General features: G+C 36.8%; 1 long non-coding RNA gene across 4 annotated transcripts in view; it reads right to left on the bottom strand.

Moving 5' to 3' along the window:
- LOC143662555 (uncharacterized) overlaps window positions 1-27346 on the bottom strand; it is a 256405-nt gene that overhangs the window by 86846 nt on the left and 142213 nt on the right. For 3 of the 4 annotated variants that reach the window (XR_013165410.1, XR_013165420.1, XR_013165427.1), the window contains exon 3: window positions 13896-13986. The exons of the other annotated variant lie outside the window; for it this stretch is intronic. This is a non-coding gene — a long non-coding RNA (uncharacterized LOC143662555). The remainder of the gene's footprint in view (window positions 1-13895; window positions 13987-27346) is intronic. 4 annotated transcript variants of the gene reach the window in all.

The following is a 27346-nucleotide window of genomic DNA, read 5'->3' as shown; positions in this document are numbered from 1 at the left end:
ATGAGGCTGCGAGTGTAGAGAGTTTGGCTGGAGCGTTAGCTAGGGTGTAGTAGAATTAGAAAAGCCAGTGGGATACGAAGAAAGACAAAGAGAGACAATTGGTAGTTTAAATATATAAGGTGAGTTCATTTATGAGGAATTTTGGAAATCAGAGATAGGGCATAAGAAATAATTCATAAAAATTCATTATGAATTAATTAACTCAGAAATCTCACATTTTCTCACAATTATTGTCTGAGATCAATTATGTATTTTACTGTGCTTTGTTTTTCTTCTCAAATGAGCAGTCATTGATGTAAGAAGAGACTTCCAAAGTAATTTGTATTTTTTTGGTAAAAGAATATCAAAATTTGAAATGCTTTAGTAAATCAATTAATCCTTAATTTTGTGCTTTTTTGAATACTAAAGATACATTTAATATACCTAGGAATATTGTACAAAATGAAAGATGGATTGTTTGTTCATACTAGTTCATTATTTACAATCCTCAAGAGAGAAATTGCCCATTTTTTATTTAGCACCATGCTTTGTTATCTGCCTAAAAAGATCTATGCAAAAGTAGGTTGTTTTTACTTGTGGCAAAATTGAGGTCAATTCCTGTTATGCATGGAACTCTTGAATATTCAAATCCATTTTGAATTATTTGAAAGTTTTGTTTTGTCTTTACAAGGATAAAAATTTTAAAAACTATCCATTATAGTTATCCTCAATACAAGAATGGAAATTATTATGTATCTTTTTCTCATTGGATTATTGATGATTATTCCAAAATGCTTTATTAAACTTTGGTAAATTCTAGGAATTCAGTTGTTCATGGAAAAGAAACATGACTGCATTTGATGACACTTATTTTTCTTATTTTTTCTGTTTTGAATTACTTAGAAATTATTTTGCAAGGATAAAACTTGCTTGCCATACCACTGAGTCAGAGATATTTGATCTAAGTCATTTGATCAGAAAAGAGGAACATAAACAAGTTCAATCACATGAGAAAGCTTGTAATGGGACACAAGAGTAAATGTATTTACTAGTGCCAGATATGCAAAATGTGCATAATTTGCCTGGCAAGTGCAGGGTTAATAAATGTAAAGAAGAGGCAGAGAAGCAAGGATGTAAATGCAAAGTATTTCACTGAGCTTCTCAGAGATGGGGGTTGATCAAGCAATTAATGTAGTTAAAAACACAGAGCGTACGTGAATCTTTATCTACTTCATGAAAGTGATCCAAAACAAATATTTAAAGTTGGTAGACTAAGACTACTTTCCAATGAAGCAGAAAAATGTCATAAAAATCCAGAAACTAAATACAGGCCCAACCTGTCAGAATTGGATTATTTCATAGTGCTTAAATTCAGTTCAATTAACCTGGGAGGTAGTTCATTCTTACTAATGAATCTACATTGAAACCCCAGGTAGGGGGCCAAATGCTCTACTTTTAAAATTTTCTTTCTACCCTTCTTCCCACTTAAATCAATACTTCTTAACCCAAGGGTAGTGCAGACAATATTAAGGATTGGGAAGACCTCAGAGCAGGAGTAGTTTCAGAAGATGCCAATTCTTACCTCTTATGAGCTTCAATTATTAAGAACACAGCATGGTATTATGTGATCCAAATGGAGTAGCAACTAACCTTATTTTAGTCCTTCATCTGGCCAATGTCAGATAACAAATGTTTGAGTCTAGGAAGAGTGCCTGATTTTGCTTACTCCTGCATCCCCAGTGCTCAGCATGTTGCCTCTCTATAGCGAGTGCTCAATTAATATTTGTTAAAAAATCAATAAATATTGTACATCTATACTCCACAAATAGGACAGGCATGGTATGTAAAGTCATGAGATAAATATCTTCCTTGAGGGCCAACCTCCCTAAGAAGTTTGAAAGCAAAGTTAAGTAATTTAACAATTAGTGAAAGTAGAACTATATCAAACAAATTTGTATAATTTATGGCTAGAATGCAAAAAAATCACATGAATTTGTAAGATTAAAACATGAGACTTCAAAGCTATTTCATGAAAATAAGAAAGCAATCATGAGCTGGCTGCTTCTTGCATCGCCCTCAAACGTCCTCCCCCACCATTAGAGGATCTTTGATGGAAAAATGTGAAGCACAGAGTATACAAAAATTGTGTAAATAAGAGCTAATGTATGGTGCTCAGTGAAGACAGATTTATGAGCATCAGTGCAGGCATTTGATAAATCAATAGACAATTCAGAAAGTAGACACTGTCTTATTCATCTTTGTGCCCTGGCACTGGCACATACTCAGCACATGGGATATGCTAAAAATAGTTGTTGAATTGTACTGAAAAGTGCTAGGTTAGGTGATTTGGGAGAAAGAGCAAATGCAATGTGGTCAGATCCTAGGCATGTGTAGCCCAGGAGGAGTAATCTTGTGAGCAGTTTAGATGAGGATTGAAGCACATTTTGGATTGAATCATGCCATGCCCTCCTCCCAAAGACAAGGCCAAGTCCTAACTCTGATCCTGTGGATAAGATCTCATTTATAAAAGGGATTTTACAAGATGGTATTGTAAGGTGAGGCCAAAATGAATCAGGGTGGGCCTTAATCCAATACGCCTGGAGTCCTTATTAGCCGAGGAAATTTGGACACAGTGGGAGACAGATGGGGTGAGAGATGGCCAATGACAGAGGAGAAGACTGACTTCAGGACTGGAAGCAGGCTCCCACCAACACACCACGGATTTCAGAGGAAGCATGGGCCCACTGATGCCTTGATTTTGGACCTCTAACCTCCCAAACTGTGGGATAACACAAGCGTGTTGTTTAAGCCAACTGTTCTGTGGCATTTGTTACAGCAGCACTAGCAAACTAAGACAAAGCCTGTGATGTGCCAAAACAAAATGAGCCAAACAGTGTTGTTTGTGGGAGCTTCGAGGACAGTGCCGCCCATTCTCATTACTTTACTGCAGGCATTCTTCTAGACCATGGGCCTAAGTGGTAGAGTCCAGCATCACAGGCTTGGTCACCCAAGAGCTGGAGCCTTGTGCACACCTGGGTGTGTGTGTGCTTACAGAAGTGCACAACCTAGGGAAAGAAGGACCCGCTTGAGGCAGGGGGAACAAAGTGCCAGCATGGCCCTGTGGGGCTTAGTTGCTGGGGCAGGAATGCATCTGGGCCTCTTTTTTGAGGAACTGAATATAGGGTTCTTTGGAGGGGAGTTTTCCATTTCCTTCTTGCATGGCATTCTCCCTGGCAAGAACGCCTAAGGACAAAAAAACCCTCACTGATCCTTAATAGCTGGATATTCATAATACCCATGGCCACCCTCATCAAAGCCACGTGAGCAAGAAATAAATCACATTCAGGAAAGACTGTTTGGTGACTCTGAAAGAACTGGTAAGGATGAACAGAGAGCCAGATGCAAGCCCGTGAGAGGCTTATGCATTATCTCGGCTGCAGCTGGATCTGGGAAAGTCGAGAACTGAGCAAGAGCTTTGAAATGATCTGAAGTCCATGCACAATCAGTGCCCAACTGCCGCTGGTTGATCCTAGAAATGACAAGTCACCAGCTAACCTGAGCATTAGTAAGCCTCTTTCTGAAACCCTGGAACACAGCTGGCTTCATGGGCTTGTGACCTGTGCACTTGCCCAGGAACATTTAGAAGGACCTGAGTGACTTAAGTGCTCTGCTGTCACTGTCCTGAAATTCTTAATAATTTTATCTTTGAACGTGTGTTCTGTAACTGAAATCTGATGGGACACACAGCATGCATGCACACAGAGGCAACACATGCAATGTATTCATGTCTGTCCTTCCTTGATGCCTGTTGGTATATAGAATTCATGATGCCGTCAACAGAAATCCAGTGGATCTACAATGGGTGGGAGCTCAATGAGATGCAATATAAGTACAAGGTAAGCACAAGTTACATCAACGACTGAGCACGCAGGGATGCTGACAGTACTGAGAGACCACTCTCTGTTCAAACCAGAGTTTATTCTGAATTCAGAAAGAAGGTATTGACCTTTAAGAAACATCAGCCAAGTAACTCTATCATATCCTTTCTTACTGGTATTGCTTCCCTGTATTAGCCAACCATTTACGAAGACACAGAGGAAAAGGAAAGCCAAGACAACGCATAGTTCCCATTCCTTCCATTCATTCCTATAGTCTTAAGTAAGCTCAAGGTAGAGAATGTTGGCAGAATGTTCATGTTTCAAAAAGTGAAAACTGTTGATTTCATTCTGTGTAGAATTTCCATTATTCTGGTAAGAATAAATTACATATGCGTGTATGAGTATGTTCGATTTTTGTAATTTTGGTGATTTCAATTACTAGTTAAAATGTCCTTATATTTGCATTTAAAGCTGGCAATGAACACTGTAACTGTACATGGTGATGATTTAAAATTTTAATTTCATGTACTTGGAACAATATTATATAACAAATACAAGACACTGTGACAAGTTGATTGAGAAACCACGGAAGAAAGGAAAGAGTTCTATGTCACAGTATCTTTAATAGCACTTTTTTCATGCTTTTTTGTACAAGAGGTCCCTTCTTTTCATATTGCACTGGATCCCATAAGTTTTGTAGCCGGCCTTGACTGAAAGAGATAGTAAGAAACCATCTGCTGATTCCTGTATGGTCTGACAAATGATGTGATTATATTAAAGTTCTCAACAGAATGCAGTCATTAATATCCTCTCTTCCCAACCAATTAGCATCAGCTTCTGGGAGTAGAAAATCAGAGCAACTGTGGAAAGAGAGGGGCTAAAGTTCAAGCCAGCTCACTGAGTACCCTTTAATTTTCTTGAGCCTTCCCCAGAAGGTAGATTATTCTGTTTCTCTTACATTCACATATGTTGTTCCAATTAATTTTAGATATTGACATTTTAAATATGCAGTTTTAGATATATCAGCAGTGATGTTCAAAAATGTAGTTTCTGCTCACAGCACCCAGGATGTTCATTGGTACCTAATCGTCAAATGCACCACTGAGGATCTGTAGAGAAGACTATGAGCCTTCCCTCTAACACTTAACTGGTTCCGTGCTTTCAGGCTCTGCTGTACACGTCAACCTTCCTCAATCTTAAAATCAGTTTCTGCTCCTGCGCTGACTTGGTGAAGCAATCTGTGCCTTTTTATACATATTTATCAATAGCACAGCTTGTTTCAGTTCCTAGATTTCTGAATATGGGAATGCTCTTAACTCTTCTTTTTTGAAATTTCCCCAGATACTCAGGGTCTTCTGGCAACCTCCGTGTTCAGTTTAGGTCTCTGAGCATTGCTGCCTAAAATAGAGTGAATACCTCCAAAATGAAGACTAGATTTTGTTTAATTCTCCCAGTGATGGAACATTGATTAGTGAGGATATGATCCATCTTGAGAAAATACACTACACCTCGTGTAATCAGTCTACACTAGAGCAGGTCAACTTATTTAATAGCTTTCAGAATCCAGTTCTCTCAATGGTGGCAAAGATCAACAGAGACAGAAAGAAGTCTTAAAGCAGTCTTCTTCACCCTTTCTATAGCTGACATATACAAAAATTAGTAACCTCTGTAACCTAAAATATTTTGAGCTTTGTGGACCACAATGTCTGCTGCAACTACACAATTGCTCAACTCGGCCACAGTAGCATAAAAACACACTGTATGTAAATGAATGAACGTGGAAGTGTTCTAATAAAACTTCTATCTAATTTTTCATAGGAACAGCTAGAAGGTTGGCTTTAGCTTACAGTCCATCATTTTCCAAACCCTGCTCTGAAATTATAGAAAAATTCTGAAAGCAATGTATATCTTTGAAAATTTTTTCTCAGACTGTTTATCTTCTCCTTCCTCTTCTCACCTTAGAAATGTATGCTCCCAGAATTTCCATTCTCAGTTCATTGAACTTCATATTCCAAACACTCTCCTAGGTTGAGCACACCTCAATGTATGGCTTCAATGCCTTCCACACAATTTGACTTCTGTCACAAAGACAACCCATCTAACATAGCAGCACATGGGACTCTCTGCATCTATTTCCTGGAGCCATTACGAGCTTTATATATTCATAATTTGACTCATTACCTTTCTCCTTGTTGAGCAGTGCTCTAGTTTGTGAGTTGGATCATCCAGTTTCTAAATCCAATTCTGTGTTATAATCACTACTTAAGCCCTAGGAGCTGAAATATTTTCCACTTTTCTCTTCTTCTCCCTCACTGGTGTCTTCACCATTGTTTATTTAGTCTTCTGCCTCTCATGTCAATAACCCTATCTGCCACTACTCACAATCTAGTCTCAACACAGCTGCTCAAATGATCATTTGTAGATGATTATCTGATCATCCAAAAATCTTTCAGTGGACTTTTACATATACCCCTCAGAAAAGCAAAGAAGGACCCTTATGACATTACGTTTTCTTGCTGGGGAGGGAGGGAGGGAGAGTGAGAGACAGAGACTGTTATAATAAGGATGTCAAGGCACATTTTACTGCTAGCTGGTACTCTACACAACTCTCATGTAGAGATTGATGTACTGGGCTGGACCACAGGGATCCAGGAAGCCTTTTGCTTAGGTTAGGCAAGCTAAGGTAAGTTCTTTCCCCAAGTTCTTATTCTGTCTCCTGCTTACATTTCCAGAAGGCTGAAAGGGGTGTCCAGTGATGGGGTGGTCAAGGGAGGAGTACATTCTTTACAAGAAGAGTGGACCCCTGTATCCATTAGACAGTCTATGAAGGACGAGCAGCTCCAAGACCTTTTGCACCCTGGCCACATGAAAAGAAACATACGCCAAGTACCAAAATGGAGGGATTTAAGTGGCAGAATGACGGTCATGCGTTCCAAGAGGGGCATCAACAGCTATTCTCATCTCACCAAATCCCCAAAAGCAGGAGTGCAAATAAAGCATATGCTGAACTTTCACCCCTTCTTTCAGGACGGGAAGAAGTCCAGCAGCTGGGACTGTGGCTCCCCAAACATTTCTGTGAACATTTTCAATTCATTTTCTTCTTTGACGATGGGGTAAGGAGGACGGTAAGGGGGAGCTACAAGCATTCCTTAACCTTCCCTGTTTCTCTAAAACAACTTTGACCCTTCTGTCAAGGTATCCTTTGCTCAGCTCCTTATAATTTCTCCTTCCCACACATCATGCTATCCCCTCCCATCACCACCGGGACCAGGAGTAAGAGATTCCCAACAGCTGGATCATCATCCCATCAGTTCAGTTCTCTCTTCCTTTGCAAAACCCTCTTTGGTGCATCCAAACCAAATTATTCACATCCTCCTTTTCACTTCAATGAGACCAAATGATACAGCTTTAATCATACTTAATTTACTCAGTTTCAATTGCTTTATAATATGTCTATTTCCCCTACTAAATGGTGAACTCCTGAATTGGAGAAGCTTTGTCTTATGTATTTTTTCACCCCAAGCATAATTCAGAATCTGGCACTTTTTGTGTACTTCATAAAGATTTTTGAATGATTGGTGAATGAATGAATGAAGTGCCATAATTGATTAGAAAGGTTTGCATTAGAAACTTCTTAAGACGTTCAATTTTAGAACTAAGCTGTGTATATTCCTTTATAAAGAATTATAAATATAAAGAATATATACTTACTCTTTTAAATAATTCTGGAAAACACATTTTCATTATATAAATTTTAGGAGATACAGAAAAGCACCAAGAAGAATCTGACCAAGATTTTAACAGCATGAAAATGGCCTTAAACACATTATTAATCTTTCTTTCAAAATAGCATCTTTAAAGTTTTGCAACCCCTTCAATGGGCTATGTGTTGTGAAAAATACTAGGCTACTATGGAAAAGGCACTTTGTTTATGCTCTGCTTGAAGACCTCAGTCAGGAGACTGTGAGCTGAAACCTTACTGTGCTGATTTGAAATGATGTAGGTACCCTAGAAAAGCCATGTTTTAATTCTAACCCCATTTTGTAATGGAAGCCATTTCTTCTAATCCCTATTCAGTATTGTGTGTTTGAAACTGTGGTTAGATCATCTCCCTGGAGATATGATTTAATCAAGAGTGGTTGTTAAGCTGGATTAGGTGACAACATGTCTCCACCCATTTGGGTGGGTCTTGATAAGCTTCTGGAGTCCTGTGAAAGCGGAAACATTTTGGAGAAGAACAAGCCAGCAATCTTTGGAGATGAAGAAGGAAAATGCCTCCTGGGAAGCTTCATGAAACAAGAAGCCAGGGGAGAATGCTAGCAGATGATGCCTTGCTCACCATGTGCCCTTCCAGCCAATAGAGAAACCATGACTGTATTCACCATGTGCCTTCTCACTTGAGAGAGGAACCCTGAACTCCATTGGCCTTCTTGATCCAAGGTATCTTTCCCTGGATGCCTTTGATTGGATATTTCTATAGACTTGTTGTAACTGGGACATTATCTCAGCCTTAGAACTGTAAACTAGCAACTTATTAAATTCTCCTTTTTAAAAGCCATTCCATTTCTGATGTTTTGCATTCAGGCAGCTAACAAACTAGAACTCTTACCTTTATTTGTCTGGATATTCTGATGGTGGCTTAATCAGTCACCAACCTGTTGGGAATATCTGTCATTATTTATCATATGCTTTCAATCTTTAATACTCTCCCCATAATTTTTCTCTTTGTCCAACGTACCCAGCAGATCAGGGAGCTTTCTCTTTCTGAAGATATACTTATTTTCTTGTGTTCTTCATGTCTTTATTCTAGAACAAATCTCTAATATTCACATCTTATTTTTGTTTTAGTTTTAATTTTAAAATAAATTTTATAATGTGAAATTAATATTCTTTCTAAATATTTGAATTTATAAGTTGTAGTAATATTGTATCATGTATCATAATTTTATTTTTTTGAAAGCTTTATTTTTTTAAAGAAAAGATCATATGTTAACTTTTCTTCAATAATTACTGTGGAATTCATTAAGTATTTAATTAAGTAGGTATGGATTCCTCACATATTGTTCTAATTGTGCAAATAGAACCTGAGACTATTTATTTTAGGTGGATTGATGCATATCTCTTTAAGATTTTCAGTCTTCTAGTTTTCTATCCATTTTTCACATTTACATTTAAGTGGTTATAGATAATCCATTTTCATGAATATTTCTTGGTTTGTATTTCTTTCTGTGTACCTAAATGTTGCAACAAAAAACGCAACATAATATTATGAATTGTTTTGTAGAGCCAAATCTCATGGACTCAGTTTCAATCTCTTTACTGATAGCTTTGCATAATCTATATTCAAACACCTACATGGTCAGATTAAATTAATTATTTCTTCATAATTGATGTTATTAAGTCTGAGGGTGGCATTTGGTCTTTCTGATAGATGTTACTTTGGATTTATTCCATTATTCTGTGTGCCAAAGATGTACTTTTACTTTGTAAAATTACTTAAATAGGTTTATTAAACAGGTAAATCCTATGATAATTAAAATAATTTCATTTGCTTTTAAATATTTATTAGTAATGTTAAGTATTCGCATCAAATTCAAATAGTCTATTTAGCACTTAAGTGCATATGTTTTGGAATCAAACTGTCTGGGTTCAAATCCCCAGTTCCCCTTGTATTAGATAGATGTCTGCAAAATAAAGTTAAATTATTACAGATGATGATAGACATTTCTCCATAGGATTATTCTTAATGTTGATTTGAGAAAGAAGGAGAGGGCACAGCACAGTGCGTGTTAGCCATCACTGGCATGGTAGCATGCCAGATGTGATTCACGTGAATTTCTTTTTCATCTTCTAGGAGTAACAATTCCAGGAACTGGCAATTATTTTTCTCTTTAAGTTTCACAGAACATGAGGCCTTAATGCTGCTGCTGTTGGGGAAAAAGCAATTAAGCAACCTGAGTCCACGTCCGTGTCCTACATGCCTGAATTGTAGCCAGTATCCTGGGAGCATCGAGTGCCATTTGACATAAAGAGTGTCTAATCCGCTTTCTATAACCCATCCTGGTTGACGTATTACTGGCCTATTGTTTGGAGATGTTCCTCAGCTATCCCTATCAGTATGCAACTTGAAGTCCTGGCCTTTGAAAAGAAATGGAAGGAGCATCTGCAAAACCAAGGTCCTGGTCTTTCGGGACAGTCATTTCTGCGGTTCACACCCAAGGGATTAATACATTCAAGTTAATGATGTGAGAACACAGTTCTTTTCCTCCAGAGGTTTCAGTCCAAACATCCCAAGCCTGTGCAGCCATTTAGAGCGTTACTTTGTTCTAGTGTAACACATTCGGTTACAAATCCTTGTTGGTCAAATGCAGCATACAGATACTTTCTAGAATTATTGATACACTGGTAAGCTTGGTTTCTCTTCCAATCTCTAGTCATGCTTTCTAAAAGTTTTATAAATAATGATTAACCCTTTGAAAGAAAAAGATCTGTTTGCACTTTATCCTTATACAATCATCATAAATTTCAGATTGAGAACAGAGTTCAGTGTAAAAAAAGACAACAATACCCTTAAACAATTTCAAATGATTAAAGTTTAGAAAAAAAAATTCATAGATAATTTTCTGATATTTGGCTGAAGAAAGGAGATACCAAAAGAAAATATGGCCTGATATGATCATTTCCTTTCTTTAATTTAGTAGTTCAAATTTTTAAAAAATTTCTAATGTCTTTCTAGAAAAATTAGAAAGTATTTGCCCAAAACTGACAGAGAAGATTTACTATACTTAATGTATAAAGTATCTTCACAAACCAATATTAAAATTACATCACAATAAATTATAAATAGGTTGTTCTGAACCAAAACTGAATAACATAAATATTTATTTTCAAAATCATGCTATTCCAACTCCTGAGGGAATCTTCAAACTCATGATATGTGTACATGTGGGCATTTTTTAAAAAATAAGATAATGTTATTACCTACCTCACAGAATTTGAGCATCAAATTAGGTGATGCATTAAATTATTTAGCATCATGTTACCATATAACAATACATATTAGACATTATTTTTGTCCGATAAATTAAGAGATTTGGTCATCCTATCCATAAGGAGAGGGTTGAAAGAAAGGTTTTGTGACCTATAATTCCAGAGTGTATGTAGTTTCAGACTTCTAAACTTAAAGCCAATCCACAGCAAGGCAATTATACCTAAATATAAGCAGCCACAGCAGTTTGCAAAACCGATGTATAAATAAATGTATGAGAACATATTACCTGACAGTTTCACTGAGGTCTTCACTAATTGAAGCACAAATGATTCTACACCCCAAGAAGCAAGCTCTAGTATTATTACCAGTCAATGCCCTAAATGTAAAGCAAGGCAAGCCCACCTCCCTCCTGTGTGACAGTGATAGAGGCTTGTTAGCTGTCCCAGGCAAAACAAAACAGAATAAAACAGGAACCCCCAAGCTTGATGGAAGGCTTCCAGGATATCTCCAGTTCTCTCAAAAATGATGTGAGTTTTTCAGAAAATTCCTTGAAATTTTTTAATTTTAAGCCACTTTCCATTAAACTGTAAATATATTTCATTAAGAACTACTAGGTGAGGCCAACTAGGTAAAAGTTGACAAACAAAATAATGGAGCTACTACTCTACGAAGAAGTAGAATCACTGGCTCAGAGTCATAAAGTGAATGCCAGTGTTTCTAACACAATTTTGGGGGCCTAATATATTCATTATATTTCTCTGCATTTCCATTTTAATTATCATGGAGAAAAGGCAGCAACCCTTTTGCCATGTGCTGTAATTTATACTTGCTCTAGCAAGATAAGCAATCCCACTCTAAATACATCATAAACAAAATATTTATTAGAAAAGCCTCATTAGCATGCATTTCATTCTGATAATAAGGTTTAAGAATTTAAATGAATATCAGTGTTATTTGAGAACATGGCTATTAACATTTAATAATATTTAGCAGTTATATAGTCCTTTGTGTTTTCAAAGTACTTCAGACATTAATTAATTAAACCTCAAATCATCATTGTGAGTAAGTTCAGCTCATGGTTTCTTCAGTTATAAAATAGTAACTTTTCCAACTAGGAGTTCTCACTAACTGATTTTCCTAGAAGTTGTCTCATGCAGAGTGAGATGGCTTCTGTGTCCAGTACAGGAAGGAGTTTCTCAGTTGCAATCTGTCACTGACGTTCTACTGGTAAGCTGTGTGCCCAAAAGATGCAGGCAACTGGACCTGTCCATACTACAGAGCTCTTTAAATAGTCTCGGGCTATCTTTATTCCTATTCAGCAGCTCTGGCTGCCAGGCTCCCAGTCCTGCCGCAACACACATTGATGTGACCTATTCAAGGGCATAAAACATGTTCCATACTTAATAATTTATCCATTGAAGACTAAGTAATGCCACAAAATTGCTCATGAATTAAAAGAAAATGTTAAAAGGTTTCAAGCCAGGAAACATCCACAATGGTTGGGGGAGGTGGGCGGTATAAACATTTGAGGACACTTGAAATTGTAGGCAGCCATCGTCACAATTAGCACCCCAGAGGTCCGTGTGACAGGTATTAACAACGCCGACCTGGGGGCTGACCTGGTCACTCTTCACTTATTTTTATCTTTATTACAGCAGTTGTACAACCGTGTACAAAATGCAGAGTTCCCATATACCACCCTATCGTTAACACCTCTCATTGGTGTGGAACCTTTCTTACAAGTGATAACACATTTTTATAACTGTCATTGGCTTAATTTAGGCCTTGCTGTTTGTATAAGGTACTTTCAGGGATTACTTTTTTTATTCTTATTCTGTTATCATATCTAAACCTAGTATTTCCCCTTTAAACCGTATCCAGTTACATGTTTCAGTGCTGCTAATTATATTTGCAAGGCTGTGCCACTATCTATACCAAAATATACTCATTGTTCCAAATAAGACCCTGAACATTTTACGCCTTGACTTCCCGTTCCCTATCCCCATCTTAGCCCCTGGTAACTTGTGTTTTAGAGTTTATGACTCTATTACCCTAATTATTTCATATTAGTGAGCTCACTCAACATCGCATGACTTGACCACTCTTGAGATGGCCACCCAAAAGATTCTCCAGTTGGCATTTGGTTCCCACCACTCAGAATGGGGCACTGGGAGCAGAATGGCAAATCAGGCTTCCCTGTTTCAAGAACTGCATGGGTCAACAGGCTCCTGTGTCCTTGGTTTTTGAACCAAGGGTGTCCTCACGCATGGAATGCAATCGTGTGTTTTGCCCTTTGGAAAGTAATTTAATTTGGTCCTTTACACTGGGTTGGGATAAAAAGAGACATTTGTCTTATACAGGGAATGCTCAGCTTTGCTCAAAGAGTTTCAAGGCTGTTTCTTTGATTCACATTGTGGGTAGGGGAAGAAGCCAATCCCCAAAAGTCCACCTCTGGAGAGCCAGGGCAGAGAGCTCTATTAGCTTCCTACAAAAGATCATTTGATCAAGGCTGAGCTGAGAAAAACTCTAAAAAACATTCTCACACTGAGACAGGAAAGCATAAATTTATTATCAGCAGGGAAAAAGGAAATTATTATCATCTATCAGAGTGATGAAAAAGACAGGAAGAGAGTCTTAATACCGTCACTCTGTGGGTCTCAGCCCTGCTGGGTCCTGCTATCTGCCTCATTCACAAATGCAAGTTTTTAAAATACAACCCGGTTCTTTGGAGTAGTTGGGATATGGGTTACACCTTCAGTTGCCCATACTCACCAGGTAGGAGTTGTTGTTTTTAATAGTAGATCAGAACAAATGAAGCAACCTTCTTTTTTAAAAAAAATATGCTCAGCATTATATGCTCACATAAAGTCCCACAAATTATTCTTGGGGATTGAATTTCCTGGGATGTAGAGATGGCTCATTTTCCATGGTCTTCACTATTCAATTACTAATTTTGACATCTTGAATAAGACGTCTGCTTTATTTTAAGAGAGAGTGAGACAAAAAGACAGAGAGAAAGAAAGAGGCAGAGAGCAAGCAAAACTTACCTTAACCTTAAAATTCTATGTATAAATGCTCGACAGGTACCCTGGCACAGAGCTGATGTTCTAATAGTCATTTCCAATCTGAACCTTCATTCTACAAAAAGTAACAGTTCCCTATTAGTTCCTTGAGATAAACTCCCCCAATCTGGGATTTAAACATCAATATCAGGGTTATATTTGACTTTCCCCCTCCTTCCCAACTCCCAGTTTCACACGCCTTCTCCCAACCCCAGCACACACAGGCAGGAACAATATATTTGGCTGTTTCATGAATACACGCGCTGTCGTCCCATTCTCTAGGCTTTTTGTTTGAGCTGTTTCCATCACCTGAAATGCTTATGTATTTTTCAGTTCTCCCACTAGATTGTGAGATCCTTGAGGAGATGGACTTGGTATTATTCATTTCTTTATTCTCCACAGTGCTTACAGAGCTTTTCAAACATGGTAGGCAGTCACAAATGCTTTCTTCAAAAAGAATTGGATTGAAAAATATAAGCCAGTTTTTTTTTCCTGAATGGTTACAGAGAAATTGCATTGAACTCCAACATATTTCACCTAAGGAAAGATTTGCAGCATGAAGTTTTTTTCAAGAATTTTTTTTTGATGTAGACCCAGCAGAAACACGATGTCTTCTGGTTAGAGATAGGAGGAATTCTAGCCAGAGTATTACCAAAATGTAGGAAAACTAGCAATAATTTTTTTTTAATTAAATACATTTCCTTTGCTTGGGAAACTTTTAAACTCTTAGTTTTCCAGCCTGCCATGACAAATATCACACAGTGGGTTGGTGTAAATAAAAAGCATTTCTTAGGTCACAGTTTTGGAGGCTAGAAGTTCAAAATCAATGGGTCAGCAAGGTTATGCTTCCATCCAAGAGCCTGTAGGGCTCTGGTGCTGTCTTGTTGAAATACTCAGGATTCCTTGGAAGGCATCCCTGCCTCCCAACACATGAGGATGCTGTGACCTCTTAGCGTCTGCTCTATTTTTTTTGTTTGTTTTCTTTTTGCTTTTGTATGCTGTATGACAGGATCACATATCATTATTTTTCCATGTGAGTATCCCATTATTGCAGCACCATTTGTTGAATTTTTTTTGTTTGTGTTTGCCTGTTTGTTTTTTCTTTGTTTGCTAGCTTGTTTGTTTGTTTTTGGGAGGTGCATGGGCCGGGAATTGAACCTGGGTCTCCTGCATGGCAGGCGAAAATTTTACCACTGAACTACCCTTGTACCCCCAGCACCTGCTCTTTCAAAATTTTAAAAATATGTTGTAGGTCTCCACTGATTTCTGGCTTTTGGCTCCTCCCTGTGACTTTCTCTTCACTTATTGGGCATTGTTTGCATCTTTTGTGCTCATGTTTAAAAGAGCTAATCACATAATGTGTGACTAACCACAAGTGCCACATGAATTCAGCAAATAATTAACCCCACCTAATGAAAATACACCTCCCAAAATGTGGGAAATTAGATTGTACAACTTCCACCTCTGAACCTCTGAGCCAGATGACCTCTCTTCTTCAGTGATCCCAGAGTGGATGGATCATGTAGCCCCAGCAGTTGCTGCATCTAAATCAGTCAACAGTTAGCATCAATGTTTCATATATATATATATGGGTTGGTGTAAGTAAAAAGCATTTCTTAGGTCACAGTTTTGGAGGCTAAAAGTCCAAAATCAATAGGTCAGCATATAGATAGACATATGAACTAAAAGTGAAGGTCAAATGTTTTATTTTGAAAAAAAAATTGAGGGTTGTCCTTACAGGAGTTCTTCTCCTGAACTTATAGAATAAAGGTATTATGTTTTTATGAATCAATTTAATTTGAAAATGTTAAAAATGTGTTGTAGGTCTGCATTGTGTAGGGCACTAAGCTAGATGGTGAGGAGATGAGGATAGGAAGTCTCTGTCCTGAGTCTAAGGAGCTCACACTCCAGCAGGAGGGACAGACATGCAAACAACTGATCATGCAGTGTGCTCCTTGTTAATGGTATGAACAAAAGGCCACAAGGCCACAACGCAAGTACCCTGCCAAAAGGAGTTTAAAAAGGAAAGCACTGCTAAAGAGATGACTGTTGAGCTGGTTATGCAGAGAACAGAGATTGGACCTCCTAAGCAAGCGTAAAAGCACAAAATCAGGATAGTTTATGGCATTTAGGGAGACTGAAAAGTGCTTGCATTTGGAGAGAAGATAAATTGAGTGGCAAGGATGGTATATCCAAATGCCTACAAAAAACTAGACAACCAACATCAATTAGTAAAGCCACCATGTGGGACTGACGAGTGCTGAAAAGCATGACTCTTGTGTAAAGAGGCCAGCAGGCATAGCTCCAGTAAACAGGTGGCTGCCAGCTGAAATACAGGCCCAGACTTGGGAGTAAAAAGAAAACAGAAGTCTGGATTTTTATGAGAAATATACCAAACTTCAATATTGAAAACCAATGTAGACTAGCACTCCTGAGTTATATATCTGAATGTGGTTAACAAGGGAAATTTTAGGTTGCATTTTTATGTTACTAAAATAAAAATTAAAAAAAAAAAGATTTAGAATGATTAACACCATGCGATAGCCAAACAAAGCACATTTGTGAGTATATTTGCTTCCTAGGGCAGCCATAGCAAAGTACCACAAACAGGATGGTTTAGACAATATAAATTTTTTCTCTCACGGTTCTGGAGGTCAGAAGTCTGAAATCAAGGTGTGGGCAGGGTCATGCTCCCTCTGAACCTCAAGAGAAAGGTCTTTGCTTGCCTCTCCCAGCACCTGGTGGCTCTAGGTGTTCCTTGGCTTGTGACAGCATCACCCCAATCCCTGTCTCCATCTTTACATGGCCTTTTCCCTGTGGCTCTGTGTCCAAATTTCCCTTTTCTTATGAAGACACCAGCCATTAAATTGAGGTTCCCTCTTCTCTGGTATGACCTCATCATAACTAGCTACATCCACAAAAGCTCCATTTCACCAGATAAAGTCACTTTCTGAGGTTCTGGGTGGATGTGGAGCTGGCGGAGAGGTAGGGGGAGACACTCTTCAGCTTAGTGTAGTGGGTGTGCTGGTTTGAAAGGATCAAATACCCTAGAAAAGCCATGTTTTAATCCTGATCCAATTTTAGGGAAGCAACCTTTTCTTTTAATCCCTATTCAGCACTGTATGTTGAAAAGCTGATAAGAGTATCTCCGTGGACGTGTGACTCACCCAATTGTGGGTATTAACATTTTTTTTGAAAGTCAATATCCTTTCTTCCCCAGAACCCATTTGAACCCATTTCAATAGGTTCAAATGGGTTCTACTTAACAAAAAAGTTAACTTTTGATTAGAGGGAAATGCAATTCCACCCACTCCAGGTGGGTCTTGATTAGTTTGCTGGAATCTTTTAAAAGAGAAAGCATTTTGGAGAGAGCAGCCAAGCCACGGGAGAACCATGTGAACCCATGCAATCAGAGACCTATGGAGATGAAGAAGGAATACATCCCCGGGGGAGCATCATGACACACGAAGCCTGGAGACAAAGCTAGCCATGTTTGCCAGGTGCCTTTCCAGTTGAGAGAGAAACTCTGGACATCATTGGCCTTCTTGAACCAAGGTATCTTTTCCTGGATGCCTTAAGTTGGACATTTCCATAGCCTTGTTTAATTTGTCTTAATTTAGATATTTTCATGGTCTTAGAACTGTGGACTAGCAGTTTAATAAATTCCCCATTTTAAAAGCCATTCCATTTCTGGTATATTGCATTCTGGAAGCTTGCAAACTAGAACAGTGAGTTAAGTCCAACTGTAGATGACCATGATGAAAATTCTGTGTTTCAGGAGATAAGGCTGAGAAGGTGGGTTGTGGCCAGATAGTGAAAGGAAAATTTGAAGTCATAAATGTGTTTTGCTTTTGCGGACAATGAAGATGTTTCTTATCTTGATTGTGGTCATGGTTTTAACCACATCGACATGCATCAAAACATGTCATCATGCACTCTAAATGGGTGCACTTTGTTGCATGTCAACTGAACTTTGATAAGGCTATTTCAATGTGTTTTTTTTTTTAAGTAATATGCTCCTCCAACATTAAAAAATAGAATTGTATTTCCCACTTCCAAAGGCTTTCTAGCATTATTTTCCCCATGTGCTTGATTTAAGGTTCTGGCTCAGAGTAGGGAGAGCATCAAGCAAGGGGCTGAGATCTTGGGTCAGAAAAACTAGAGACTTCCAAGAGCAGTTTGGAATGAAAGGAATAAAGGGACAAGACATGAGTCCTGTCTGTTGGTCTCTGAGTTTCTTTAGTCTCTTGTTTCTAACTGAGAAATGATAAATGATAGAACCATATGGATAGGATAAGAAAGAAAAAGCTTAGGAGAAATATGGAAAGGTACATGCAAGCAAAGGTTTTAACAGACTTTATTTCTACATCCTGTGTTGTCCTTCCCCTTTTTCAATGGAATTTATTTGGCAATAAGTTCTTCCACTTAGCTGCTGAAATCCATTTTTGGACCCAGTATAAAAAGCGTAAACCACTGTGTGAATAAAGAACAAGTATTGCTCTGTCACGGCTCGAAGGCTGAACAGATTATCATTAATCAGCTCATCCTCTAAGCTATTATAAATTCAGCAGCAACACAGCCCACTTAAGACAGGAAGAGGGTTCAAGGGCTCATTTGTGGTGGTGAAATTTTCTGATGACCCTATTCTCCATTCTCCTCTGTTTCATAAGATAATTAATTAATTATTAGCATATTATTTTTTCATTTGATTATATATATATATATATATATATATATATACACTTCTATGCTCTTGAGAAATACATGCAAGCGAACGAAAGGGGAAATTTATGATAGGATCTGTCCTCTGAGAAGTCTCTTCAGGGATTTCTAACATCACTTATTTCAAGTGAAGTTAAATTCCATAAGAGAAAAAAAAATTATGCATTATCTTATGTACAATGGAGTTTTCTTCCACTTTTCTTCTTGAGTGAAAAGGCAATGATAGAAAATAAAAAGCAGAGTTCAGAATTATATTAAGCCCTTGTAATTTGTGAGCTGTTATGTTAGTGATGAAATTGTATCTAGTATAAATTCTCAGCACAATGGATACAGTTCTGCTCCATGACACATATTAGCATTAATAAGAGCTGTGCTACTAAATTCCACAAATTGCGTGACAAATTATCTGCACTGGATGCTAAGCCAAGGGAAAAGATGGCAAATAGGAGAATTAGGAGAGGACCGGATAGGTCAAAAGATATGTAATAGAACATATCAAATTTAAATTGTTAGGAAGGTTACCAGTGAGTGAACACTCTGGTAAAACAATTATATTTATAAATACATAGCAGAATAGCTGAAACCACAGGGTGAAGAGTCCAACAAAACTGTTTGAATCCTGATTCTTTCACTTACTCACTTTGTAATCTTGGAACAATCATTGATTTCTCTAAGTCGCATCTCATGTTGTGAAGTAATGAGTACAGTGCTTGATATTTAATAAGCACACAGTAAAAGGTACCTGACGTTCTTAGCAGAACCATAGATCATTAGAACTGAAAAGATCTTTAAATATCATTTTAGTCTACCAATCTATTTTACAGAGGAATGCTCTGACATTAGATACACTGTTATTTGCTTAACTTTACACAACTAGTTAGGAACAGAGCTGGGAATAGAGCTGGGAATGGAGCTGGGATACCTTGAACTTTATCCCACTTTGTTTTTATTTTACAGATAGCATCTGGATTTTTGAAAGAAACATTAATCAAATATAATTGTCATACCATATACTATATATCAAAGTATACAGTTTGATGAACTTTGACATACATATGGGTTCATGAATCCATTAAAACAATCAAGATAATTAACATACCCTTCAACCCCAAAGTTTCTTCATGCTTTTGTATAATCTATCCCTACATTCTCCAACCTGCCCCTAGCAATCACTTATCCGGATTTTTTTCATTTTCTAGAATTTGACATAAGTGGAATCATATAGCATAGCTGTATATGGTTTACACTCTTTTTTGATCTGGCTTTTTTTTTTTACTCAGCAAAATGATTTGAGATTTGTCCATGTTGTTGCATTCAACACTTCATTTTTATTCTTGAGACATTTCAGATGTGTCCAATTTGGGGCTAATTTTAAGTAAATATACTATGAACATTAATGTGTAGGTCTTGGGAAGGGTGGATGTGTTTTCATTCCTGTTAAATAAATACTGAGGACTGCAATAGCCGTGTCTCAAGGCAGGAGGATATTTAACTTTTTAAGAAACTTTGAACTCTTTTCCAAAGTGATTGTATCAATCTACATTTCCACCAGCAGGGTCTGAGAGTTGCAGTCATTCCACATATACACCTGTATATGGAATAGTCAGTGTCTCTGTTTTCTATTGCTGTGGAACAACATTGCCATGAATTTAGCACTTAAAGGGCACCCAGTTATTCGCACAACGCTCTAGTGGTCTTAAGTCCAGATCCAGAGTGATTGGGTTCTATTCTCAGGGTCTCCCAAGGCTAAAACCAAGATGTTAATCAAGCTGCATTCCCATCTGGAGCTTGAGGCATCTTCCAATTTTATGTGGTTGTGGCAGAATCCAGTTCCTTGAGTTGTAGGACTGAGGTCCCCGTTACCTTACTGGCTATCAACCACGGGTGCATCCAGTGACCAGAGGCCACCTGCATTCCTTGATTTGTGGCCCCTGTCATTTTAAAAAGTAGCTAGCACTGGCCCATAGAACCCTTCTTACACTTTTAATCTCCCTGACTTCCCTGTATTTACGTGTAGGTCCATATTTAAAGGGCTCATGTGGTTAGGTCAGGAATATTGAGATGATCTGTTGACACTAAGGTCAACTGACCTGGGAACTTAATTACATCTGCAAAATTTCTTTCACCATAAAATGAATCATAATTACAGCAGTAATATATCATATTCACAGTTTCCACCACATCAAGGAGTGGAAATTGTACAAGGACAAGGGTCACTGGGGATTATCTTAAAACTCTGCCTAGCACAATAAGTATTTTTAATTTTAGTCATTATAGTGTGCATATAATGGTATTTCATGGTGATTTTAACCTGCATTACCCTGTCAACAAATGATATTGAGCATCTCTTCATATGCTTACTTGCAACTTATATTTCTTCTTTGGTGTCTATTTAAAACTGTTACCCATTTTTAATTGGATTGTCTCATTATTGTTGAAATTCAAAGGTTCTTTATATATTGTAAATGTACGTCCCATATTACGTGTATGTTTTACAAAGATTTTCTCTTAGACAGTGCCCTGCTTTTTTTCATTTTTAACAGTGTCTTTGAAGGGCAAAAGAAATTAGTGTTGGTGAAGTCTAATGCATTGATGTTTTTCTTTGATAGCTTGTATTTTATGGGTCATATTTAATAATTTTTGCAAAAATCAAGGTCATTAATTTTTTTCAGTTTCTCTTAGAGAAGGTTTACAATTTCAACTCTTAACATTCATGTCTATGATCCATTGTCAGTTCATTTTCGCATATGGTGTGAGGTGTCAAGGGTCAATTTTTACATATGGATATCCAATTATTCCAGCACCATTTATTGAACAGATTATCCTTTCCCCACTGAAGTACCTGGGCTCTTAATTTGAAAACTAATAGTGCATATGTGTGTGTGTCGCCTTCTAGAATGCATTCTGTTCCATTGAGCTATGTGGATATCATTATACCAATACAACACTTGTCTTGATTACTGTAGCTTTGTTAGGAGACTTGAAACCAGGGAGACTTATTCCTTCACTCTGCTTCTGTTTTTCAAAATTGTTTTAGGCTATCCTACAACCTTTTATATTGTGTATGTAAATTTTAAAATCAACTCGTGAATTTCTACAAAATGGATGCTTGGATTTTGTGTGAAATTGAGTTAAATTTATAGATAAATTTGGGTAAAATTGATATTTTAATAGTATTGCCTCTTTGACCAATGAACATGGTATGTTTCCATTTATTAGGTCTTTTTTTATTTCTCACAGCATTGTCTTATGGTTTTTAGTGTGCATATCTCTCACCTTTTGCAAATTTATTCCTAAGTACTTTTGATGGTACTGTTTGTTTTTATTTTTTTGGCATGGGCAGGCTCCAGGAATCAAACCCGGGTCTCTCTGGCACTGAGCCACTGTTGCCCACCCTTTAACCATTTCTTTTCTTTTTTTTTGGTATTGTTTCTTTAATTTCATTTTCCATTTGTTCACTGATAGTCTGTAAAAATTCAAATTGATATTAGTATATTGAATATGTAAGCTACAACCTTCAGAACTCATTTATCAGTTCCAGGAGCATTTTTATAGATTCCTTAAAATATTCTAAATGAATAATCATGTCATCTGAAAAGAATGATGGTTTTACCTCTCACGTTCAAATGTGAATACCTTTAATATATTTTTCTGGCCTAGGACTAAAAGTATACTACTAAATAGAAGTAAGTGGTGAAGCACATGTCTCATTCCCAACATTAGGGGGAATGCATTCAGACTTTCTCCCTTAAGTGTAATGGAGTTTTCCTAGATGCTGTTTATCAGCTTGAAAAAATTCCCCGGTATTTCTTGTTTTCTGAGATTTTTAAGTCATAAATCATTGTTGGTTTTTTCAAATGCCTTCTATATCTACTGCAATAAACATATGAGTCTTTTTCCTTTCCACCTTTTAGTATGGTGAATTAGATTACTTTTAGTCTGTTAGCATGATGAACTACCTATTAAACCAATTTTACATTCCTGGAATAACAACTATTTGGCCATGATATGTTATTCTTTTTTTATACAGTATTGGGATTTATTTGCTAAAATTTTGTAAGAACCTACATCTTTATGTTCATGAGAAATATTGGACTTTAGTTTTGTTTTTTCTGTTGTAATGTGTTTGCCTGGTTTTGGTGTCAGAGTAATGCTGCCTTCACAAATTGAGTTTTCTATTTTCTGAAAAAGTTTGTTTAGAATTATTTTTCTTTTTTCCTTCCTAATATATTAGAAAGAATTCAGTTGTGAAGCCTGTGATTATCTCTTTTTTTGCTGGAAACTTTGAAAATAAAAATTCTGTATTTAATAGATTTAGGCCTATTTAGGTGAACCATATCTTCTTAACTGAGATTTAAACGATTATCAAGCAATTTTTCAATTTTATTTAAGTTGTATAATTGGCATAAATTTGTTCCCATTATCCTTTTATTATTCTCATGATTTCTGAATGATTTTATATAGATATCCTCTCTCTCATTTGATTTGGCAACTGTGCCTTCTCTCTTTTATTCCTGATAAATCTGGTTAAATGTATTATTTCTTTTGAACTTCTCAAAGATCTTTTTCTATTGATCTATTGATTTTGTATATTAGTTTTATAATTTCTATTCATTTTATTTTTGCTCTTCTCTTTTTAAAGTTCTTCTTTTTTATTTCTTTGGGTAATTTACTCATTTTATTTAGTTTCTAAAAGTGAAATACGAAGGTATTTATTTAAGGACTTTCTTTTCTAATAAGTGTTTAAGCTTGCAAAACTCTTTTAAGCACTGTTATAGCTGCCTTCCCCTGCAGTGTTTCACTTGTCAAATCTCAATTTCCATCCAGTTCAAAATAAGTTCCAATTTCTTTTGATGTGCTGGTTTTTAAGAATGTATTATTTGTTCTACAAATATTTGAGAATTTTCCAGGATCTTTTGATACTGATTTAGAATTTAATTTTATTTTGGTCACAAGACATACTTTTTATGTTTTCAATATTTATAATTTTGGGGAGACTTTTTATGGCTATCCTTTCAATGTTATCCATTTTACTTTATGTATTTTGAAGCTCTGCTATTTGATACATAAGTATTTAGGAATCTTATGTGTTTCTTGATGAATCCACTCCTTTATGACCATGAAATTGTCTCCTTTACCTTTGGTACTATTATTTGCTCTGAAATTTACTTTGCTTGATTTTATTATAGCTACTACACTTTCTTTTGGTTAAATATTAACATGGTATATTCATCCTTTTACCTTTCAATCTTCTTTTTTTAACATTTTTTATTGTGAAATATATACACGAAAAAAAGCAGCAAATTTCAAAGTACATTTTAACAAGTAGTTATAGAACAGATTTCAAAGTCTGATATGGGTTACAGTCCCACAATTTTATATGTTTCCTGCTCTAAGACACTGGAGACTTGAAAGAAATAACAATATAATGACTCAGTAGTCGTACTCTATTTGTTGGATCCTAACTTCTCTGTTATAATCCTTTCTCCTCTTTTGATCTTTCTCCCAGTTTTTAGGAATATTTGGGTTAGGCCCATTCCAACTTTTTCTGTTGAAAAGGGGTGTCAACAATATGGGATAGGGAGCTGGAACGGTTGATACAGTATTTGAGAGACGGGCGCCTCTAGGCTTCATACCTTACCTGGCCTATGAACCATCTGCAGGCTGTAGGTTTCTGAAAAGTAAACTTAACGCGTGCAACTTTTGTAGGATTCAGACAGAGCCCTCAGTGTTCTTTAGGGTTAATAGGAATGATGTTGGTTGGGGTTTGGCAAACCATGGCATTTAGCAATATCTAGCTGAAACTTGCATAAGAGCTGCATCCAAAATAATTTCTTGACTTTATTTGAACTTCCTTAGCCACTGAAGCCCTATTTTGTTACATTTGTTTCCCCCTTTTGGTCAGGAAGGCATTGTTCATCCCACGTTGTCAGGAAGACTCACACGCAATGGGTAGGGTTATGGTTTTACACCCATTTACTTTTTTTTTTTTTTCCACATGGGCAGGGACTGAGAATTGAATCTACATCTTCAGCACGGCAGGCAAAACCTCTGTCTGCTATGCCACCATCGCCCACCCCACCCATTTACTTTTACTTTATTTTTATTTATAATTAAAATTGGTATCTAACAGACATGATTTCTTATCCAACCTAATGATCTCTACGGGTGTTCAAAGGATTTATCTCTAATGTAAATATTGACTTGTTTCAGTATTGTTTTCGGAAGGGTTCTCCAGAGAAACAGAACCAACAAGATATATATTAAGAAATTTATTATAAGAATTGGCTCGCATGACCATGGAGATTGGCAAGTCTGAATTCCAAAGGGCAGGCCACAAGTTAGAAATGTCAATGAAGGTGACATTGAATTCTCTAGAAGAATTGGGCTGGCTGAAGTAGAGATAGAAATTCTTCCTATTACTATTTCAGCAGTCTATTTGAAGAAACTCTTCTCATTTTTGAAGATGATCTCCTTGTTGATTGTAGATGTAATAAAAAAAAGATGCCATCAATGGACTAATGATTTAAATCTATGTATGAAATACCCTCATAGTAACAGTCATGCCAGTGCTTGTTTGACCAAACAAATGGATAGCATAACCTAGCCAAGTTGATAGATGAAATTTACCATTACACATATTAATCTACCATCCTAGCATTTATTTCTATTTATTCTATACATGCTTTGTTCTATTTTTCCACTTTTCTGCCTTCTTTAGGATTAACTGAGTAATTTTAATGAGGGCATTTTATTAGCTTTATCAGCTAATAATTCTATCCAGTGTATTTTTTAGCTCAGACACTGTATTTTTCCAACTCCAGAAGCTCAATTTGTGTCTCTTTATCTTCCATATTTCTCCTTAACATGCCTATGCTTCTACTTAAACTGCCTCTGCTTTGGTGAACATATTGGTCATATTTAATGCTTTAAAACAGTCTTTTCATTAATTCTATTGTAGCATTCATTTCTGTCTTTTCTAATGATTTCTTTTTATCATTATAGATCTTTTTTTTTTCCTGCTCCTTGGTATGTCTTGTATTTTCTGATTAGATCCAAGGAATTGTGAGATTTACAAAGTTAGATGCTGAGTTCTTTTGTATTTCTTTAAATATTTTTGAGTTTTTTCTTATGATGAAGTTAATTTACTTAGGAACATATTGATCCTTCTAAGGCTTGCTTTTAAGCTTCGATAAGCAGAATAAGACAAACCTTTAATCTAGGGTTCTTTTCATCCCACAACTTTAGCAATACTCTACTGAGTATTCAACATGATACCATATATTTGCGGTTTCTCCACTCTGGTTGTTGAGAACTTGAACAATTCCCATCTCTATGTGATTTCTCCTTTCTAGTGATTCTTTTTCTAGCTTCATCTAGTTTTCCCACATACATGCGCTTAGTAGTACTGAGCTCTAGACTTCAAAGGAATGTTTTACAGATCTCTGGAGCTCACTCATTGGGCTACTCTCTCATCATCAGTCCTCTGCTCTGCTAATTCTACCCACCTTGGATTTTCCAAATTCTCAATAGTATCTCCTTAATTCACGGTTACGTCTAGGCTCAGTTTTGGTTCTCCTTTCCTGGACTACAACCAGAAAGCTCGCTTTAGGCAGTAAGCTGGGACAGTGATCAAGCTCTCCTCATTTGTTTCCCTTCTCTCAGCAATGTCCTAACTGTCTGTTGTCCAATGTCAGAAAACCATTGTTTTGTATATTTTGCCCAAGTTTTTGGCTGCTTACAGCAGAAAGGTAAATCTCTTCCTTGTTTCTCAATCATGGCTGAGAAAATATGGTTGAGTCTGTGTGCTGTTCATTCTTAAAAAAAATAAAAATTGATAAGGCAGTAAAGCAAAAGAAACAATGGGATTATCTGAAATGTTCTAATTTAGAAATATTTTTAATAACTTCCCTTAATTTTATATACACATGAAAAATAAAATATCATATACTTTTGCCTTTCCAGTCAATAAAAACATGTTTCCATCATTACTGTTAATGACCACATAACATTCCATTGAATGGATACATTATGATTTATTTAATTCATCCCCTATTGTTGGACAATTAGAGTTTTCCAACTTACTAACATTTTAAAACATGCTCTGTGTTCTGGTATGCTAGCTGCCGGAATGCAACACACCAGAGATGGATTGGTTTTTAATAAAAGGGGATTTATTTTGTTGGTTCTTCAGAGGAAAGGCAGCTAACTTTCCACTGAGGGTCTTTCTTACGTGGAAGCACAGGATGGTCTCTGCTGGTCTTCTCTCCAGGCCCCTGGGTTCCAACAACTTTCCCCGGGGTGATTTCTTTCTCCATCTCCAAGGGCCTGGGCTGAGCTGCAAGTGCTGAGATGAGGAATGCCAAGCTGCTAGTCTGTGCTACATTGCGTTCTCTCATTTAAGCACCAGCCAATTAAGTCAAACATCACTCATTGCAGCAGACACGCCTCCTAGCTGACTGCAGATGTAATTGGCAACAGATGAGGTTCACGTACCGTTGGCTTATGTCCGCAGCAACAAGATTAGGTATGCTCACCTGGCCAAGTTGACAACTGAATCTAACTAACACACTCTGCTAAATCTCAGTCACTCATACCTCTAGTTCATTGTTTTTTGCCTGGTCACTGAGTAGACTTTAAAACTCTAAAACTTTCTAGGCTACAATGTTTGCTCTGTTGCTTCACCTCACATATTTTGTTGGAATTCTTAATAA

Source organism: Tamandua tetradactyla, chromosome 2, assembly GCF_023851605.1.
Source record: "Tamandua tetradactyla isolate mTamTet1 chromosome 2, mTamTet1.pri, whole genome shotgun sequence".
Taxonomy (NCBI): Eukaryota; Metazoa; Chordata; class Mammalia; order Pilosa; family Myrmecophagidae; genus Tamandua; species Tamandua tetradactyla.
This window is presented reverse-complemented; position numbering and strand designations above follow the sequence as displayed.